This window comes from Lemur catta, chromosome 9 (assembly GCF_020740605.2).
Source record: "Lemur catta isolate mLemCat1 chromosome 9, mLemCat1.pri, whole genome shotgun sequence".
Classification (NCBI taxonomy): Eukaryota; Metazoa; Chordata; class Mammalia; order Primates; family Lemuridae; genus Lemur; species Lemur catta.
In genome coordinates, this window is record NC_059136.1 from 64,469,432 (window position 1) to 64,492,676 (window position 23,245).

Genomic DNA, 23,245 nt, shown 5'->3' on the forward strand with positions numbered 1-23,245 from the left:
AAAGCTATTCTATGATTTCTGGCATCTCTATTAAGTAGTGAGCCGCATGGAAATGATTAACTTTTGAACTGCAAAACCGAAAACACTCTCTTGCACACTGTGGAAATGAAACATGTCATGTAGCAAACGGGTTCCCCTGATGGAGTTTGCAGCAAGAAAGAGAAATCATTGGCTGAGATTTCGGTTTTGTTGTTGTCACCGTAGATCAAAAGATTGTGATCATCCTTTCTGATAGCTCTTTTTCCCCCCTTGGTAAACAGCCTCTGAGTGAGTTCATTAAATATTTAAACAGCCCTGGTATCTATTAATGTTATCAGACACATGAAATATGTCTGATGGATTTATTCTGCCGTTAAGGAGCCATACCCCAGTGTCCCTCCTGGGACAGTGCTCCAGCTGTTTAAACTATAATTCCATCACTCGGAGGCATGGTGAAAGCACTGACCTCTTTGAAACGGACTCATTGCTACTCAGCCTGTAAATTGCAAATGAAACCTTTCTGTAATAATGTTAAAATATGCATGCATAGGAATTAAAGCACTTGAGGTCATCAGCAAAGCCTGGTGTGATTTCTGTAACCTCTAAACAGCTGGTAGAAAGAATCCAATAAATCAATGCCTAGAGAAGATTAGTGATTAGGGGGTGTATGAATCTTTTTGGGTTCAATAGCTCTCCCACCATATATTGGGGGATCTTAATTCTGTGAAGCTTTTACATTTTTCTAAATTCCAGTACTGTTTATTTGATCCTGTTTCTCAAAGGAGATAAATTACGTTGATACTGTGGTCCTTACTTATCCTCCATAAAATCAATCTAATATGAGATTATGCATGAGGTCCTTCAAACAGTCAGCTAATTTGTTGTCTCATTTTTACCTACTTCAAGCTTATGAGAAAACAACCATGACAAATAAGATCAAGGATGTCTTGCCAAGTCTTCCACATGAAGGAAAGAGGTGTTGTAGTTCATGGTGGTAGGTTATCCATGGCATTACAGGTGTGTTTGTTTTAATCAATTTAACTTGACGTGAAAGTATTTAAATGACATATAAGAAATATTGATAAAGCCACGTTGTTAACATCTCCTGAGGACTATAGTTTAAAGACTGTGAATTGGAAAAGATGGACTGAAGTATTTAAGAAACTTGTTATTCTTTCTGAAGTCATAAAACTGGTGGCAGTCTCAGTACATCAAATATGAACCAATTCTTTAGTATTGCTCAATGTTGGATATGTACAAACATGGCTGCTAATTGATAATAGGCAGGTCAAACTGGTGAAAGACAAAAATCTGGGAAGGATCCTGAATACATTAAATGACAGAATAAAGATCCCAAAAGATCTGATAAGTAGGACAATGGCCTAAATCTCATAAGATGACTTAATGGCAATAAGTGTTTAGTCCTACTTTAATTCTTTGGGGAAAATTGTATAGGAAAATGGGAAAATAGGGTTGGAAAGAGACAAATAGAGTAAATGGCAGAAGGTGTTTCACAATGAGGTTTTGGGATCAATGAATTCACTCTAGTCTTTGCACATTCTTGTGTCTAAGAGAGAGGTTAATGCTAAAATGCTGTGTAAGTTGGAGGTTGGTGGCAGCAGATTTGTTTTTTGCTTCTCTGCTTTGTGCTCGAATGAAATTAAAATGAAAAAAGGAAGAATTCTGTAATCTAGCAAGTAACGGAGGGAATTAGGAGAGGCCCCTTGGCTACATGGATGAATTTCTCTATTAACTGTGTCAGTTTATATAGGACAGACACAAATGGATATATAGATGAACCAAATCATTTTTCACCTCAAGCTACTAAATACTTCTGTATTTTGAGACCACAGTTAAACCAAAGAGTTAGGAATCAAAATATTATCAAACAAACAAGTCTGGTCAGAGATAGAATGTGATTTAACTCTACCATGAGTAACAGAAGGAGACATTTTAATTGGCTTCAAACTTTTTATGAGTCAACTCTATAAACACTGCCAATAATGCAATCTTATTTTTCATTGGTCTACATAGAAGCTAGCCCAAAGTTGATGAATAATCAGGCCCATATAATGCATTGGTCATACTAGTCCTGGAATATCATTGTCTACATTGAGTACTACCCTTTAAGAAGGACAGAGCTGAACTGGGGCATCTCAGGAGTAATCTAGGTGGTAAGAAAGCTGAAATGATCTCAGATGACCAATGACTGTCAGCACACAGTAAATGCTCAGTAAGTAAATTAAACTGGATTGGGAGCAGGTACTAGAAATGTGGAAAAGGGATTGTATCTGAATGGTATGGTACTGGTTAACATGATTAGGCTAGTTAGTGGGTGTTATAAAGGAAACAATTTCACCTCAACTTAAAGAAGAGCTTTCTAACAAGTATAGCAATCTGACGATTACATAGGCTTCTTCAGGATATAGTGAGTCCTGTAATACCGGAAGTGCAGATTATAAAATGATTTGGTTTGGTGAAAGATTCGTGCATGGGACAAGAGTGTGAATGAGATGATCTGTATACCTTCTGATTCAAGAAATCTGCAATCTTTTAAAAATTCAATGAAGGATTAAGAAAAAGGATATTTCAGAATGCATAAATGGCAAGTCTCTAAAAGAGAAATTTTTATAAAGAGGTTTCCAAGACAACACTTCAAAGTAGTAATGCCCACTTTTTCCATGGTGAAAAAATTTATATGGCAATGGAACAGTCTCAAAAATTCAGCAAATCCTATCAGTGTCTCTATTTAGAGAACAACTCTTTAAGCAAGTGAAACACTATTTGAATTTCACTGGAGCTATATTCAGCAGTTATTAGCCCAGTACTTATCTTTCCATTGCACAAAATGCCTCTTTTCCTGAAGAATCCCCTGCAGAGAATTCCCAGGCTGGGACAGGGCAGCTGCCTTGCAATTGGCATCCAAACCACAGGGCACGGCCAGTAATAACTTGCAGTTAAAGTAGCTGCAAGAGAAAGATGGTAGTCATTTAAAATAATTTCTACCACTGGAATTTTTTCTTTTTCATTTTTAATTACTTAAGGGTCAGTTCACATAGAATTCTGGGTTTAACCCATTTAAATAATTTTTTTTTCAAAAGAATCAAGGGTATAGAATGTATAGGCACAAAGCAATATGGGTACTCCTTCATGGGACATAAGCTTTAGGGAACTAAAGATAGGTTAATTCCATGCCTGATTCGTTCCATGGGCCATTTAACAAGAGTCTTTGGAATTGTTCAGCCAATAATGAAATCGCAGGATCCAAAGGTAATCACTGCTGCAATTATTAAAATTTACACCAGAATTCTATTACCCTTTCGACAGATAAGTGTCTTGTATTAAGTGGTCTAGAAGGGATACATAAACTGGTTCAATACCACCAGAAATCTTTATTTGTTCTTCCTTATATCCATTCTCCTCTGTCCCTCAAGCATGAGACCAGGCTTCTAGTTAATGCTAGAAAAATGTTTATTATTAATTTTGTATGGTAATTTAGAACTTAAATCTGCTTTTCTCATGTATTAGCTTATTTAATTCCTATATCCCAGGCTCTTCTCTTTATTGATAACATTAAAAGCTAACCTCTTAATTTCATAGCTATCTACTATTTTATTCTATTTTTTCAGGCATTATCTCAGTTGATACAACCATCACCATGTGATAAAATAAATGTTATTATTATCCTTATTTCCCAAAAGAAAAAAATAAAGCTTGAAAAGACTAGGGATGTCACTGCAAGTCACACAACTAGTAAGTGATGGAACAAGGATTTGACTTCAGGGAGCTTGATCCATGCTCTTACCCACTATACCCCATACCACATCAGCCTGTGGACTCCGTTGTGTCTTCATGATACATTTCAGTTCATAGATTCTGCCACAGTTAATGTGAGGTTTTCCAAAAAAGCATGACAGTACTTATCTTTGCTTTGAGTAAAGATGATCCCGTGGTTCTTTTAATAAGACACATCATCTGAATACCAAATTCCTCTTTGACACTTATAAAGCTAGCAATATCAGTTATGATTATTATAAAGGTAAACAGTGTGAAGCATTCAGTGGGTCAATAAGTTCAGTAGTGTTATAAGACAAAAAATCAATCTCTATCTTAGTTGAATACAGACATCAGCTGTGAGAGAGAACCAAATGTAATTTCAATAATCTTGTGTGGTTATTTTAGTACTAATTCAGAAACCAACTACTTTTCAAAATGACATAAAAATATGGCTAGAAGCCAAGAGCTACATGTTTGATGCAATATTTAGCATTTCCTAGCATGTAAACATAGGCATATCAACGTGAGTACTTATTCAAAGAATCTGAACACAGGATTCTTTAAAAAGTTGGCTGATTACCAGTCCGCTAGAGCATGTACAGCCACTAGAAAAATTTAATTCCTTCTTTTATGCTACTTCCAATATGAAAATAAAATGTGTTCAAAAGAAAAACTACAAGTTATAGTCTATAGACATTTCAAAATAATTCCTCGTAATTATAAAAAGAGTAATTGCTGAACAGTTTTCAACCCCATTGTTCACATGAGCAGGCAACTACAGAAGAAGCTCAGTCTCCCTTAGTATTTGTTGCTCATTTAAAAAATGAAATGTTATCTATGTAGACTCCATAAGTGGGTATACTCATGATTGGGAGAAGTCAGGGACATTTTGAGTCCATGGATTGTTTCAAATTATTTTTCAAAACATTTTGGACTTGAGGAAACTCAAAACACATTTTCTAAGTTCTCCTTTCCTTTTAAACACATGTGTTTGGTAAGAGAAATTTAATCCATATGTTTCTGATTCATTTTGAGTTAACTCATCAAATTGTTGATTTTTAAGATCTATTTGATGTCCAAAAGCTTTTTGATGGTTGTGATTTTTCCCTCTGAAATAATAGTTTGTTTTTTCATATGTAAACAAACATGGGTCTCAAAGATTCATGCTCCATATATCAAGGATTTAAGTGGGTGCTAACTCATTCAAACCCATTCCACTCATCCAGGGGGGATTATGACATCTATGATAGCTCAAAGTGCTCAGGTTGGTTTTTATTTACATGGCTTTCTTTTCAAATCTAACTTAAATCATGCTATGGATTCATCTTATGAAATCTAAAAATATTTTTAAATTATATCTGATTTAATTTAAGCAGAAGATAAAATCAATGAAAGTTTCATTGAAACCATGCCATTGGTGGGTAGGTATGTCCCTATTGAACATGAAAGGAGAGAAGAAATATTGCTATTATATTAATAAAAATACAATTGTTCATCAAATGGTCCAAAACTGAGATTAAATCATAACTTGTTTGGGGGAGGTTTAAACAGATCTTTTTAATTCATTTTATGTGATTTAGAGCAAAGGCAACCAGGAGTTTTAGAGGTAAGGATATATTTAGGGGGAATCTCCTCTCTCGCTTTGCTTGGTTTTTCTTGAAATCCAAATGGATGATACTGAATGATAGTTTGTCTGCCGACATGGTTAAAATACTCTGGCCCAAGGCGATGTGTGCCATTATTAAATATCATTTCTTTTTAACACCCCTACCCACTGAAAGAAAGGCTATCAGATGAGTTAGTTTCCATGAATAGAGAGAGAGTGAAGAAAAAAGGATTTCACAGATCTTGCGAAATCCTAGACTGCCCTGAAGCCTAAAGCAGTGTGCACATAAAAGCAGCATCCATCTTCTCATGGTCAGGGAAAATGTGTTCCCTTTTTGCCAGGAAACATCACAGAAAACTGATTTTCATGCACAAATGTCTACCCAGTGTACAAATCTGCAAAGCAAACATCCACATCTAACCCAACAAATTACTATTAATCGATGGATGTTTGCATTACAGATGTTTTTATTGTGACTAATATATTCTCACACAGGAGACCCTAAAACATTCCTGAAACATGTGGAACTCAGCCTCAAATAAGAGAAGTAGAGACATTCTGGTGCTTTGGTTAACACTGAAAAATAAAGATGAAGGAAAAATTTCCTCCCCTGATTTCCTGGGTAGTGACAGCTGATAAGCCTGGAGAAGCTGTCCTTGACACCCTAGAAGTATATGATGCTCACTCTTCTGCATGAGAAAACTCTGGAAAAGAGAATGATAATTCCAGTCCTCTGCTATAAAGTGAGTAATGCAATAAAGTAAGTCACACAAATGTTCTGGTTTTCCAGTGCATATAAAAATTATGTTTACACTGTTATAGTCTATTAAGTGTCCAACAATATTATGTCTAAAAAAGCAATGTACATACCTTAATTTAAAATATTTTATTGCTAAAAATTACTAATGATCATCTGAGCCTTCATCAATTCACAGTCTTTTCTTCTGGTAGAGAATCTTTCCTTGATGTTGATGGCTGCTGACAGATCAGGATGGTGGTTGTGGAATGTTGGGGTGGCTGTGGCAATTTCTTAAAATAAGACTACAACGAAGTTTCCTGCATCAATAGACTCTTCCTTTTATGAAACATTTCTCTGTGGCATGTGATGCTGTTTGATAGCATTTTACCCACAGTAGAACTTCTTTCAAGATTGGAGTCAATCCTCTCAAACCCTGCTGCTGTTTTTATCAACTAAGTTTATATAATATTCTAAATTCTTTATTGTCCTTTTAACAATGTTCATAGCATCTTAATTAGGAGTAGATTCCATTTCAATAAAAAAAAACACTTTCTTTGCTCATTTTTAAGAGTAGTTTCTCATTTGTTCAAGTTTCATCACGAAATTGCAACAATTTAGTCATAACTTCAAGCTCCACTTTTAATTCTAGTTTTCTTTTTATTTCTACCACATCTGCAATTACTTCCTCTGCTGAAATCTTGAACACCTCAAAGCCATCCATGAGAGTTGGAATCAACTTCTTCCAAAATCCTGTTAATGTTGTTATTTTTACCTCCTCCCATGAATGATAGTCTTAATAGTATATAGAATGGTGAATCTTTTCCATAAGGTTTTTAATTTACTTTGCCCAGATTCATCAGAGGAATCACTATCTATGGCAGCTATAACCTTACAAAATATATTTCTTAAATAATAAGACTTGAAAGTCAAAATTACTCCTTGACCCATGGGCTGCAGAGTAGATGTTGTGTTAGCAGGCATGAAAACAACATTAATCTCCTTGCACATCTCCATCAGAGCTCTTGGGTGACCAAGTGCATTGTCAACGAGCAGTAACATTTTTGAAAGGAATCTTTCTTTCTGAGCAGTAGGTCTCAATAGTGGCCTTAAAATACTCAGGAAACCATGCTGTAAACAGATATGCCGTCATCCAGGCTTTGTTGTTCCATTTGTAGAGCACAGGCAGAGTATGTTTAGCATAATTCTTAAGGTCCCTAGGGTTTTGAGAATAGTAAATAAGCATTGACTTCAACCTAAAGTCACCAGCTGCGTTAGCTCCTAACAAGGGAGTCAGCCTGCCTTTGAAGCTAGGCACTCACTTCTCTCTTGCTGTGAGAGTCCTAGATGGCATCTTCTTCCAATATAAGGCTGTTTCAGCTACACTGAAAGTCTGTTGTTTAGCACAGCCATCTTCATCAATGATCTTAGCTAGATCTTCTGGATAACTTATTGCAGCTTCTATATCAGTACTTGCTGCTTCACCTTGCACTTCTATGGTACCATAGATGGCTTCTTTCCTTAAACCTCTTGAACCAACCTCTCCTAGCTTCAGACTTTTCTTCTGCAGCTTCCTCACTTCTCTCAACCTTCAAAGAATTGAAGAGCATTAAGGGCTTACTCTTGATTAGGCTTTATCTTAAGGGAATGTTGTGGCTGTTTCGCTCTTCTATAATTTTCTCCATATTAGCAATAATATGCACTATTAATAAAGTAGCACTTTTAATTTCTTTCAAGAACTTTTCCTTTGCATTTACAACTTGGCAAACTGTTCGGTGCAAGAAGCCTAGCTTTTGGTCCATCTTGGCTTTTGATATTCCTTCCGGATCAAGCTTAATCATTTCTAGCTTTTTACTTAAATTGAGAGGCATGTGACTCTTCCTTTCATTTGAACACTTAGAGGTCACTGTAGGGTTATTCCTTGGCCTAATTTCAATATTTTTGTGTCTCAGGGAATAGGGAGGCTGAAAAGAGGAGGAGAAATGGAGGAATAGCTGGTTGATGGAGCAGTCAGAACATTTATCAGTGAAATTCACCATCTTATATGAGTGTGGTTCATGGTGCTCCAAAACAACGTAATAGTAACATCAAAGATCACTGATCACAGATTACTACAGCAGATAGGATAATAACAAAAATTTTGAAATAATTGCTGGGATTACCAAAATGTGACACAGAGACATGAAGTCAGCACATGCTGTTGGAAAAATGGCAACAATAGGCATGCTCAACACAGGGTTGCCACAGATCTTCAATTTGTAAGAAACACAGTATCTGCTAAGTGCAATAAAGAGAAGCACAATAAAACAAGGTGTGCCTGTAGTTTTTTCCCAGAGCTTTCTTTCAAATGGACACAAGCCAATATCAACTGGTCATTCATTTTTTTTAATTGGGTCCTTTGTAATAGCATTATCTCAAAGAGTGAAAAATTTAAAATCCGGACATCTCATTCTAAGAAACAGTAGCTTAATGCTGGCCTTTTGTGTTCAATCCGTTTGCTAAAAATTTTTTGTAGAAACAATGCTGAGAAAATTTTCACTATAATAGTCTTTATAGATATACATACCACATGTACACATAAACACACATATACTCTAGGATTTCAATATTGAACAATACCACATAATTTAGCTTCTTGTGCTCCCCCACCAAATATTCTGGTTTTGTAGTTTCAAAAAAATATATATTTCCCATAACAATTTAATAATACCACAGGAGACAACTTTTAACCATCACTTTACCTTTCAGTAAAGCTTATAAGTGTGTTAAAAAGTATATAATCTTTTTACAAAGACTTGTGTCTAAAATATCTGCTTATTAAAATCATATGGATATGATAGAAATAATGAATCTGGAGGAATAATAATTAAACTAATTGCTTCAAGAACTGTCAAAATCTAAATTTTCTTAAGGAATACACTGGTGTAAAGGCACTTACTATTAATATGTACCAGACACTGATGTCCATCTTGTGTTGATTCTGTGTCTCAAGAGCTGGCGGAATATTTTTCTCCTTCTTTTTCAAGACTACCAATGAGCTCTTCTTTTTGAAAATGGGTGGGCTCCCGTTTGTCCATACCTTATGTTACATCTCAGAAGCATTTGTACTATTGACCTCACCCTCATTCTTGAAACTTCTCCTTTGTCTACCATGAACCATGGTATTCCTTTTATATCTCTGGCTTTTTCCCCTTTGTGAGTTTTTTTCTCCTTAGACCACTCCATAAATGAAATGGTTACCCAAGTTTTCATCTTTGATCCTCTCCTCTCTTCATTTGCATGTTATCTTAGCCCCTTTTGATGCTTCTATTTTCACCAGCTTGCCAATGTCTTAGACTCATTATCACTCCCCATCCTATCCCCAACCTGCTGCTCCTTCTCTTTTTCCATCTTTCCTTCTCTTTTCTAATCTTAGTGAACAATGTGAACTCATCCACCCAATTGTCCCCAACTCAAGTCTTAAACCCGCGTCCTTGTAAAATTCTTACAACTCTCTGAGTCCACATGCAATACTCATCCACATTGATGGATTCAACTTTGTTACCATACCTAGAATCAATCCCTTAATCCCCAACCTCAGTCCCACTGCTTTAGTTCCAGTCTTCATCATCTTTCTCTTGAATAGCTTGTAATATCCTCCAAACCAATTGCCTTACTCCTCATCTTGCTTGCCTCAACCTGTATTTCACAAAGATGCTAGATGATATTTCAAAACACAATCCTGAGTTTATGGCTTCCTGCTTAAAATCTTCCTGGGGCATTCTTAAATCTTCCCGATAAAAGTCCAGAATTCTTGGCATGGAAGATAGGCCCTTGATGATTTGTTCCCTACCAATTTCTCCAACCTGGTCTCTCCCTTCTGCTGCCCCAACCCCTACCCTTGCCATGGCCAGTATAACCTTGACCATGCTCTCTGCCCCCAATGACTTGCTCTCCCTGGAATTTTCTTTTTCTTCTTTGCTTCACCCTAACCTTCCACCCACCCCCCCTGGATGACTTCTATTTATCCATCAAAACACCTCTTATGGATTAGCCTCCCTAGAAGCCAGCCTCCCCTGATTCATCATGACTCTTATACTCCTACCTTTTACTGTGCCATGGCATTTTTCCATTCACTAAGACATTGTCATCTTTCTTTACCATTAAACTGTAAACTCCTGGAATGTGGAGCCATGTCTTATAGTCTTTTAAGAATTTAGCATCCCCAGTACTAAAGAGGTGTTAATAAATATTGGTTGATTGAATGAATTTATAAATGGCCTAATGAATAAAAGTACCCAAGAAGTATAGTTACATTTTAATGCAAGTATCTTACTTAACCTGGGGTCCCTGGATGGATTTCAGGGGTAATCTATATGTGAGCCACCTGACACACATACATTTCCTGAGAAGAGAACACTGAAACTTTCAGCAGATTTTCTTTTCTTTCTTCATAAATGTTGAGAAATACTATGTGGAAGGAATCTTAAAGGGCTCACAATTCACCTCAGTTTTATATAATGGGAAGCTTGAACCATCTTCTAAAAGTTTGTACCAGCCAGTTACTACATTGGGGAAAGTATTAACATGTAAATGTTTCTGCTCCTAATCAAATCAAGCAGGCAGTAATAAAGGTTTTAACCACCAAGTATGTATAAAGTTTATTAACTATATGTGCCCATCAAATCATGAGTGGATTAATAAAATGTAGTATATGTATACCATGGAGTTCTACTCAGTCACAAAAAGCAATAGTGTTCTAGCACCTCTTGTATTAACCTGGAGGGAACTGGAGTCCATTCTTCTAAGGGAAGTATCACAAGAATGGAAAAACAAGCACCATATGTATTCACCATTAAATTGATACTAATCAATCAATACTTATGTGCATATATGGACATAACATTCATCAGGGATCGGGCAGGTGGGAGAGGGGAAGAAGAGGATGGATAAATTTACACCTACTGGGTATGGTGCACATTGTCTGGGGGATGGGCACACTTGTTGCTTTGACTCGGGTGGTGCAAAGGCAATTTTGTGACCAAAGCGTTTATACCCCCATAATATTGTGAAATTATAAATAAATACAAACAAATGAAGCAATGAAATGTCCAGTTTCTAATTCAGATTTGAACGTTCAAATTTGTTTTAATACTTGCTTGAGGACCTCTTGGTGCAAGACATTATATTAGGGCTAGCATCAAATGGTCCATGGTCTTAGGTGCATCAGGCAGAACCTCACATGGTACTTCAAGGAGCAAAGTCCCAGTAACTTTTTCTGTGTGGCTCAATAATTTTATCCAGAATAGTGGTTGCTATTAATATATGAATCACTCACACAAAATGAGTATAGGTGAGTTTAAAAATTTGAATTTAGCAAATTATATTCTGAAATATATTCTTTAAAATAAAAATTTTTAAAAATTCTATAACATGCAAAAGCAGCCCTCAAATCTGTGATGTAATGTCCTTCGTGTCCTAAGATAAATCTTTTGAACACAATCCTCTAGACTTAAGCAGTATCCTCAAACTTTAGCGAGAATTAAAATCCCTCAGGTTATGGTTCAGACAATGAGTGCTGAGCCTATAAATGTGCATTTTAACTGGGTACATTTCAGGTGATTCCACTGAAAGTGCATGGACTTTGAGAATCATTCCTGGAACTGCGGGTACTAGCCGTGAGTTCCAGATATAATAGCCTGCAATAAAAAAATAACAAATGTCTTCTTTTAAATGTTTTCTCTGACATGCACACATGTCCCAGGACCCTGTCTTAGCCTTGATGGCCAGTCACCCTCATTCATGTCCAGCCCACTGGGTAGAAGGGGGCCAGACCCAGATGCAGTTGGATCCCAGGTTACCTCCAACACAGGAGGTCTTGGGACTAATTTCCCTTATCTTGCCACTGTTTACTGAAAAGTTAATTAAATTCCTCTTTAAAGAGCTAGTCTTGGCTTCTGACCAAATATGAATTGATGATTTTGGAATGTTCATATACTTTAAAACATTACATAATACTGCCTATACATTTAATGCTAAATTAATTACTTAAGATGAATGGCTTCAGCCTGTTTTAAAATATATTACATTCTGCTCTCACAGCCACAGGAAATAACATCACCTGGTGCCCCAAACCACCAAGGCTGGGAGAGAGATGCATTAAGTAGTTACAATACCATGATCTTTCCCTTGCAGAGCAATTATATATCAGCATTTGTCAGCTCTTGATTGTTTCTGGCCTGAGCAATTGGAAGCCAATACTCTTTCATTTCTGGTCCTTCTGAGTGAAGTATGAAACTCCTTTTCCTTACCTGATACGTGTGAGGTAGCCCTTCCTACATCCATTTATGCCTAGTTAGTCAAGGTCGCTCTAACAATTTAAGCTCAAATGTTGAGCAGTGGATGTGGGTGTGGGGATGTTCTATTTTCTGCACCCCAGAGCTCACTAAGTCTGATTTGCAAAATTCTTTCTGTCCCCTTCCTTTGAGTTTTGATGAGGTTTTCAACTCTTGACTTCATTATACAAACTTTCTTCTTGTGGAGCTGCCATTAAGACAAACGAGCTTGGGGTTGATGAAGAAGGAAAAAACTGAAAACCTGACTGCCCGCTTCATCAGAGCACATCTGTTTCTCTCAGAGCATCACGTTAGAGGATTTGGTTGTCTCTTTCTACCAAAAGATTCTGATAGAATTTAAAATAACCAGGGAATTGTGACTTTGGTTTCTCAAAAGGACACTTAAAAGCATTCCTCATTCTTACACTTTGGACCAGCAGTCCCCAACCTTTTTGGCACCAGGGACCGTTTGCCCGGAAGACAATTTTTCCATGGACCGGGGAGCGGGGGATGGTTTTGGGATGATTCAAGCACATTACATTTATTGTGCACTTTATTTCTATTATTATTACGTTGTACTATATAATGAAATAATTATACAACTCACCATAGGCTGGGGTCCCCTGCTTCGGAGCATTTAATTTTCAACTATTCTAAACCACCCTGTGTTGGATTCCTCACCACACTGGCCTTTATTTAGTTCCTGGAAGACATCAAGCATGTCCTACCTCAGAGCCATTGCATTGCTGCTCCCACTGCTGAGAGAACACGTGTTGTTCTTCCCTTGGTCAGCTCAGTCACCTTGAGGAGACAACCTTCAGGTCTCTGCTAACGTTGGCTCCAAGGAAAGGACTTCTCTGCAGTTTAAAACATCTTCCCCCATTATTTCTTATAAAAGTTTGGGTTTATTTTTTGGTGTTTTTTTTTTCTTCATGATGATTGTAATAGTAGCAAAAAATGTATTGCTTCCAGGTCATGTTCCAAGCTGTTTGAAGAGATCGGTTTATTTAATTCTCATTCTGACCATATGAACATATACATATTCTTATTATCCTCATCATAAAAATGAAGAAACTGAGGCATGAAAAGTTTTAATAATATGTCCACAGGCAAACAGCAGATACATTTCAGAGGCAGGATTTGAACCCACAAAATTTGGTTCCAGACTCAACTCATGCTCCTTAAATAACACTGTGCTGTCTTTTGCAATTGGAAATTATATGTTTATGTATTTATTTACTTGTTTATTGTCTGTTTCTCCCTCTCCAGTAAAAGCACTATGAAGTGAGGGACCATATTGATTCTGTTTATTAATGTATACCTGGTACCCAGCACAGTATTGGACAGATAATAGGCACTTAATAAAGGAAGGCAGGAAGGAAGGAAAGAAGGAAAGAAAGTAGAGGAAGGGAAGGGAAGAACAACTAAGTCAATACTGAATGGTGTGATACATGACCAAAGAGAGGTTATAGTTTCAGTGGTGATCACACTAACTTCCTCTCAGACCTAAATGATGATGTTCATGGAGGAAAAAACCCAGGCCCCATTCTCTAAGGGTAGACTGGAGGATGTGACCCAAACTGTAGACTACACCACCTGAGTACAATAACCTTACTTCAGAATAAGCACTCTTGCATTCCTTAAGGTTCAGTGAAAAATATTGTAGCTGAAATGTATCTAGAATACAGGCACATGCTCATCTTGTAGCAGCAAACACAAGTCCTAGTGCCTAGTTATTGTAGACTACAGGCAGGCAATATATTCCAGGCAGCATAGAGACTTTGTTCAAAGTATTCTTCTGAAAAAAAAAAAAAAAATGTAGTGAGTTACTTATACAAACTAATATTAGACATGCCTTATAAATTGGTGCAATGTGGGTGGGCAATACTGAGATTGGGATACTTGGTGACACCCTTGTCACACAAATCAATGTCAAACAAGTTGGTTTGATTTCAGGGTGACAGAATGACAAACAGAAACCTGGCTCCCATGAGGTTAGGGCTTATTGTGACATGCACAATTTCTTCTTTTTTAATTGAATAGAGTTTGGGGGAGTTGGAGAGGGGGAAGAGAGGAAGGCTGGCAGATGAGTCAAAAAGGACCTCAGAGTACAAGAGAAGCAGGGCTTTGAATGACCACTGACCCACAGTGTGTTCTCTAAATGCTATTTGGGAAATGATGCTTTCAGGGAGCACAGCTCTTGCTCCTGTTTGCAGAGCAGACATTTGTGGGTGCATGCTTGCAGGAACATGAATTATACTCCTCTGTGTCTGATTTGTAACTACACCTGTACACTCTTAGAAATGCTAATAGACAAATATAAATTTAGGTACAAAGGAAAATCTAATAAGAAGAGCATTTGAATGAGTAAGAAATGTCTAATTTTTTTCAGTCATTAGGACTGGAGGAACATGCTTATAGTAATTAGGTAAGATTGATTTTGAGGCCGAACACCACCCACAATTTGTGTAGTCTGGGGGTCAGGCGGGCAGCTGCAGAAACCGCTCGGCTAATTATGAGAATTCACTGTTCGTTAATAGAATCTCTCTCCACAAACAGCAGCTGTGTGTTTGCTCACGCAAATTATTAATTCTGGCCTCGCCTCAGCTGCAAGTTTCTGCTGCGTGGAAAGGAATCCTTGGTTAGAAGTGTCAGTTATCACCCAAGCGATACCGAGGAAGGAAGAAAAATATGAAATGAAAGAAAATATCCTCTAATCACAGGTGCATAAAGATTTTTGCATCTACCACCCTTTTCTGCCTTTCACTCCCAAACAATTGAATGCCAATTTTGGAACTCATTAATCTGTAGGCAACCTAGCGAGATCTAATTTATACCTGTCAGGAGCAATGGGCAGCAGCTAATAGGAAAGTAATTGCAATATAAGTCTGCTTTCCCACTTGATAGTAGGCAAGATTTTAATGACAGCCCTTCTCTATTGGAATATCAGACTGGCCAATAGATATGTTCTCTATTTTGCAGAGAGTCACACTGTGAACAAAAGAGATGTCTCCTTGGGCTTTATTATATACTGCAAATAAAGTGATAACAACATAGTAGATGGAACAAGGATGTGTACCAATTTATTCTCCGGAAGAAATGAGAGCAATATTCCTGCAACATATAAATACTGCAAACTAGTATTCTCACATTTTTATTTTGTTAAAAAATAGCTGGCTGGAATCTGATACCTACATAAAATATTATCTCCTGTTTCAAAGTGAATTGAATATCTGTATTCAATAATGACATAGTTTGAAATGTTGGGGTACTTAGAGGACTTAAGATTTCCCACATTGCACTACAGTGTCTAGGAACAAAAGGTGGTATATACCATGTAAAAAAGGGAAAAATATATATATATTTATTCTACATCCTTTTTTTTTTTCCTCTTTGGGATTGTCTTAAGTGAGATTTTTCCATGAACAAATTAGGAAAATCAAAAGTTACTACTTAAGGTTATAGAATATGTTTGCTAAACTATTTTCCAAACTTGTTGTTTCTTCATTCATTGGCTTAATGGGCTAACTTCTCTGTGATTCTGTAGTTCAGACGGGACCTAAAAAGAACATGAAGTAAAAAAACATAAAAATAAATAAATAAAAAGAACATGACTTCTGAAGCACGAAGTCTAAGTTCAAACCCATGGCTTTACATATATTCCCTGTATGGCTTTGAACAAATCCATTAACCTCTCTAAAACGTGTTCCCTTCGTGTATATAAACCTTCGCATGCTTGTCACAAAATTAAATAAAGCATGTATGGGAAAGTGCTTTGGAAGGAGACACACAAACCTCACTATTTGGTGATAACCGATAGTGCTTACAGAGAGAGCATACATTAAAATGCAAATTTCTTGAGGGAAGGAAGAGAGAAAATAGCTTATGACCATACACCACACATCTGATGCCATCACCCTTGTTTCCAAACCAAATTCAACCTATCTTTTTGGGTATTTGATTTGAGCTTAAAATCTGTCCTAAGCGTTGAAAGAAACACAAAGTAAATAAAGCGTAATCCCTGCCTTCAAGTGGCTTATCATGGAAACAAAGATAGTCAGTACTGATACTGTTTATTTATTCAATAAACATTAGAGGCTCCACACTGTGACAGGCACCATTGTGGACAGTAGTTAAGAAAACAGTGCCTATGTGGGGGTGAGGGAAACAGTCAGGAAACGTAAGTCCCAGATCCCACTCTGCATAAATTAGCCACAGCCTATGAAAATCACTTCATTCCTCCGAGCTTTAGTTTCCTTATTTGTAAAAAGAAACATTGAAATAGATTTTTTTCCCAAAGGTCTTTTCTAAGTCTTAAAGTTCAATGGTTGTATAAATTTTTTTAATTTAAAAAATGAGGAGTTCAGAAATTATTATCCTTAATCTTTGACTTGAGTGAATAAAGATGTAGATAATGGAATTAAATAAAAAAAATTCAATGGAAAAGGTCATTAAAATAGAGAACAACGAATTGTTAATAAAGGGTACTCAAATAACCTATTTGTTATGCCCTCATGGTGGAAAATTAGAAATTGCCCAGGAAATTTACTCCCTGTTCATAATCGAAATAGATAATTCAGGTCAAACATTGATTTGGACAAATCGCTGATACGTTTTGACCCTTATTATGCTAAATTATAAAAAATATATGAAGCTCAATCCTTGCCCTATTGATCTCATAAACTTTTTCTGAAGATCAGATATATGAGAATTATTTAAAATAATAAAACTTTATAAAGAATTTGTTCTAATTATTATATTCTTGTATTATCTACTTCACCTGATCATACTAAGAAAATCTACAATTTCAGTAAGAATGGCCAAGTCTCTACTTCACTGTATTCTATATAATTGAATATTTCTTAGGATTTGGAGAAACTAGGGCTGAGTGCCTAATGATTTCATGCAGTCAGTAAATATGTGATGTGTGAGCATTACCTATCCATCCTACACTATTTGTTGTTCCTTCACCTGTAATAGATGATCATTCATTCTTGAGAATGTGTGAGATGTTTGTCTTCAAAGAAGATTCTAGAGGGAACCCAGGTCCTCCTAGAGACAGATCTGATATTGTAGGACTTTCTGCTTTGAAGTGGTTCAGGTTACAGCAAATGCCATCTCCCTGGCTTAAGAAGCCTGGCATTCCTTGTTTTGCTTTCTATTATACCTAATTTTAGGTTTTTGTAATGGACATTCACACTTAAGCAAACTTCAAGAAGAAAAAAATATCATACATTCCCTCATTACACAGGTGCCTCTGTGGCAGAAAACATGACATTTTTATATAACCAGACTTAAACAGGAAAAATATCAGAACCAGTTCTATGATGTCATGTGAAAGCTCCTACTTGATTCCTCCCTTCCTACCCCTACCACCTCGCATCTGAGTCTGCTTTAGAGGAACCTGAACTAAGACAACACTTGGCCCCGATTTGACATCTTTGTTCTTATTCTGCAAATATTCTGGTTTAGAAAATGTTCCAGGTATCTATCACTGTATAACAGACCATAGCAAACCCTGGTGCCTAAACACAACAGCAGGTTCTTATGATGTCTTTGCCCAACTAAGGGAGACCAATGTCCACATTCAGCTAGTTTCAGCTTGCTTAACTGTAATGTTCTTTACAAAACTCTAACATTATGGGTAATAGAAAAGCAAATCAAAGAATATTAGACTTCTTAAGCCAGCAAGATGGCAAGATGGCATTTGCTGCAAACTGAACAATTTTTTTTCTTTTCTTTTCTTTCTTTCTTTCTTTTTTTTTTTTTTTTAAGCTCATAAGTCTGCTATTTGGGCAGACCTCAGCAGAGAAGGTTCATTTACACTCTATGTGCCATCGGCTAAGGCTGGTTGACTGGGGCTGGAGAATCCACTCCTGAGATGGCTCATTTACATGATTGGGAAGTCGGTGCAGGCTGTTGTCCGGCTTCCTCACAGACTGGTGTCTGGGTTGCAAGAGCTGGTGTCCCAAGAGACAGGAATCAGAAGCTACCGATTTCTTAAAATCTGAGCACTGCACCATTTCTATTATATTCTATTGGTCAAGCAATCATGGAGTCCAAACTCAAGAAGTCACATAGATTCCACCTCTCAATGAGAAAAGTTTCAAAGGATTTGGGGGCCATGTTTTAAAATTGCCACAGCAAGTGTCTTAATCATGGTTTAGTGTAAGAAACAGATTCTGGCTAGGTGTGGTGGCTCACGCCTGTAATCCTAGCATTCTGAGAGGCTGAGGCGGAAGGATTGCTTGAGCTCAGGAGTTCGAGACTAGCTGAGCAACAGCAGCAAGACCCCGTCTCTACTAAAAATAGAAAAAATTATCTGGCCAACTAAAAACATATATAGAAAAAATTAGCTGGGCACGGTGGCGCATGCCTCTAGTCCAAGCTACTCGGGAGGCTGAGGCAGTAGGATCGATTAAGCCCAGGAGTTTGAGGTTGCTGTGAGCTAGGCTAATGCTATAGCACTATAGTCTGGGCAATAGAGCAAGACTCAGTCTCAAAAAAAAGAAAAGAAAGAAAGAAAAAAGAAAGAAAAGAGAGAGAGAGACAGAGAGAAAGAGAAAGAAAGGAAGGAAGGAAGGAAGGAAGGAAGGAAGGAAGGAAGGAAGGAAGGAAGGAAGGAAAAGAAAGGAAGGAAGGAAAAGAAAGAAAGAAAGAAAGAAAGAGAGAGAGAGAGAGAGAAAGAAAGAAAGAAAGAAAGAAAGAAAGAAAGAAAGAAAGAAAGAAAGAAAGAAAGAAAGAAAGAAAAAGAAAGAAAGAAAGAAAGAAAGAAAAAAAGAAAGAAAGAAAGAATTCCCTTTCTAGATATGTCAAGCAGGAAGTAGTTAATATAGGCAGAAGCTCATGGGAGTACAAGAAGGAGTAAACAAGAAGTTTTGGGCTGGTCCTCCTCAAATGACTTCTAGAGCAATACTGGTGATTTACTAGGTCAGCTCCTGTCTTTGAGGCTGCTTCTGGAAGTCTGATGAACAAAAGATGCTAATGTAGGGGATACAATTGTCTCTCACATCCAGAACAACCAGAAAATGGACACCCACGTTTTCAATTAGGAATTCAAATCAAGAAGATGCCACTGCTGCTCCTGCTTGTCCTCACCTGAGAAGCTGGAGGGTAAAATGCTGTGTGGGGGAACCTCAGGTGTCCACCATCTTGTTATTCAGCTGCAAAGACCTAGCGGTGGCTTTCCAACTTCAGCATGGATGAGAATCATATGAAAGGCTTGTTAAAACACAGATTGCTGGACCCACCCAGAAATTGCTGGACAATTTCTGATTCATTAGGTTGGGAGTGGGGTCAAGAATTTGCATTACTAGCAAGTTCCCAGATGATGGTGTTGCTGCTGGTCCAGAAGCCACACTGGCCCAAGGAAAGGGGAAGGTAGCCTCCCCTCAAATCTACCTTCCAAATCTTCTGTTGAATGCAGTAAATAGAAACTGATTTGCAACCGGAACCATGGACATGAAGCAGCATATGAAACGTAGTTTTTAACTTTCTTACCTCTGCAACTAGAAGAAGGTTATAATGGGGGCTAGGGGAGCTAATCCAGATGTTCAATACTCAGAGCTACCACACAAACCATGGATGCATTAGTGTGAGTCGATTTTCTGAAATTCAGAATGGGTTAACATTTACTGCAATCAGACTCTACTTACACGTATAGTAATTATTGTGAAAGTACTAAAACCATTGTTGTGAACATAAAATACCATTATTTTCTATGTGAGTTCATGTGAAAATTAAGTTTACAATAAAGTTTTCCATGTCCTGGAGTCCAAAAACATCCCAATATACATACATATTCATTCTGTATGTGGAAAGTTTTCACGGCACCGAGAGGGAAACTTTTATGCCACTCTATGTTAAATTAAATTGCCATTTTCTCAGAATGGAAAAGAAAAAATGATTTTATCATTTGTTGATTCTCTTTCCAAATAAAATGATTTGAAATATGGGTATTTCTGTTAGTTTTTTATATCCCTTTCCTCTTTAACAGAGCAGCTTTTGTGCCCGTGAATATGACCTTCTTATACTCATTCCATCTTTTAAATAGAAAACTGGAGATGGGGAAATTTATATTCAGTGTTCGTTTGGAGAAGGTGCAGATGAATTTTATGCTGTTTGCCAAGTTAGTCTTCATTTGATTAAATAACATGCTTGCATTGAAGAGAAGAAGCCCGAGAAGGTCTAAGCAAGAGGACAGCCCACCAGTAGGTGACAAGCTGGCACACCTGCAGCACAGCACAGCCCGTGGGTAGCGGGTTGTGTGGTGATTACTTCACAGGTGCAACATCCTCATTGTTCAGGTATGTCGAGAAGTGCTGAGACAATTCCCAGCAAAGGTAAAAGTGGAACTCAAACAGCAGTAACTCAGCTGGGTACTTCAAATCACATGGGATGTTTCTGACCAATAGCTAAAGGCTTGTTAAATACACCACCTCTCCTCTTCGTAAGCAGACATCTTTCATTTTTATTGTTTCGATAGGCAAAGCTGAAAAAGTGTCTCATTTAAGAGTATTCGACTTCTATTGAAGTAAGCGGATATGCACCCATAGTATACTATCAACTAACTAACTCATAATTCAATCCTGATTTCTGCATCCATCTCTCAGCACCACTAGGCAATAATCAGTATTTTTAAATGACCACATAAATTAGGGCACCAATGAGAAATTTCCTGGGGAAAAAAAAAATCCCATGGTTATCTCCCAAGTAGTGGTTGCTAAAATCAGTTTCATCAAAAATGGCTCATGGTAGCCCTGCTGAAAGAAATGTCCTGAACAGATCTGCTAAGTCATTGCAGCATTTGTCATATCAATGTCAATGATAAGAAGCATTTTGTTTAATACTATTGTAAAATTTAGCAATGAGTCAAAAGCTGTGGGAAAATGAAGAGTAAGAAAGGAAGATGAATAATGGAATCCTTTTGAACAAATTAAGAAGATTTGTGAGAGCAGAGGTGTCTCTTTCAGGATAATACAGGTCAGAGTTCTCTTCCCACTGAACTTTATAGCATCAATTCATGCCTGATTTATTTAGAAATCAATCATTAGAACGTTGCTGAACTATTTATTATCAGTGCCACTAATGTGGCACTTAGTATGTACTCTCTAGTTCCTTGCTTATAGTCTGCAAAATTGCTAAATAGTAACATTTTTTTATTCAGGAAAAAAGTTAATAAAAATAAAACAAGTTATTCTGTGTGTCTTTACAATTTTCTGTTGCTGTGCTACAATTAACAGGCGTATTTTATGTTTGAATAAGATTAATTTTTATCCTGGAAAGGTATCAAAGGCTCAGATGTATGGCATAGACTATAAGGAATGAGAGAATGAGATAGAGAGAAACAAAATGAAACATAGGCGAATGGAGGCAAAACATCTTCCTGCAGCCTTGATTAACATAGCAAATGAGAAACAGCAGGGTTTAAAGTCTTGCAGTTTTAATCTTTGTTTTTTAATTTACTTTTATCTAGGTACAGAAGAAAATGAGTTTTTGTGCTAATGAGCTAATGCTAAGGTTTCTTTTTAATGTCAAAGCTATATTTTTTTAAAAGTCACACAGTTTTGTTTAAGCAGCAATATTGAGATGATAGAGGTAGAAAAACATCATGGTCAAGCAAAAGTACCTTCATTATAATTTTTAGGTATGGGGAGTACTATTCATGCTGTTGACTTTTGGGAGTGGTTCATGATTGCTCTTGGAAGCAATGACTGGTAAGACGATAAAGGCACTAACACGTGTGAATCCAGAGTGGGCTCCAAAAGGCAAGCACAGGTGAAGTTGTGTGGGAATTCAGGCAGTCACAGGATGTAACAAATCACTCATTCATTCATTTGCTCACTCATTCAACACATAGTTACCAAATGGCTGTTAGGTGCCAAGTTTTTACTCTTGTGTAGCTTATAGTCTGGGTGGGGCAGTGGGAGAAAGGAAATAGACAAGTGTCTCAGTCCATTTTTGTGTTGCTCAGGCTGGATAATTTATTCCAAAAAAGAGTTTATTTGACTCACATTTCTCCAGGCTGTACGAGAAACATGGCACCGGCATCTGCTTCTGAAAGGACTTCAGAATGTTTCCATTCAAGGCAGAAAGAAAACAGAACCCATGTGTGCAGATCACATGGCAAGAGAGGAGGGAGAGGGGAGAGGTGCCAGCCTCTTTTTAACAACCATGTCTCAAGGGAACTAATAGAGCAAGAACTCTCCCCACCAATCCTCTGCCAGGGAAGGCATTAATCTATTCATGAGAAATCCACCTTCATCACCCAAACACCTCCCATTAGGTCCTACTTCCAATGTTGGAGATCAAATTTCAATATGAGGTTTGGAGGACAAACATTCAAACTAAGTTAATTTTAGAAAGTAATAATCTAGAGAATAGAATAAGTTGATATGATGTGTCTTGAAGAGCAGAAAACATTAGACATTGACAGTTGAATAAAGCTAAGAATCAGAAATGCAGGTGGTAGGAACAACAGCAGAGAGCCTAGAAAGGGGGTATATAGCACACAATGAGCACTGTTTGCTGTGTGTGTGGTATGTGAAAGACACTCAGAAATATGATTACAAATGCAGGCTTAGCAGCAAGGGTGGAGAGCCCTCAACATCAAAGTGATGAGTTTAGACTTTACTCAGTGACAGTTTAGATGGATATGGCTGACCAAAGAACGATGCTTTGAAACAATTAGTCCAGAAGCCAGCTGAGGAAGGATTGACTGGGAAGATGCTATAAGGAGAGAGACCTAGTAGGCCTTTATTGGAGAAAGCCGGACAGGAGACAAAATGGTTTAAATCAGTGTAGGCCTGGGAAAAGAATGGGAAGAACAGAAGT

General features: G+C 37.3%; 1 pseudogene; it reads right to left on the minus strand.

Annotated features, from left to right (window-relative positions):
• Positions 1 to 6,264: 6,264 nt before the first annotated feature.
• LOC123644406 lies at positions 6,265 to 10,006 on the minus strand (annotated as a pseudogene).
• Positions 10,007 to 23,245: the final 13,239 nt, after the last annotated feature.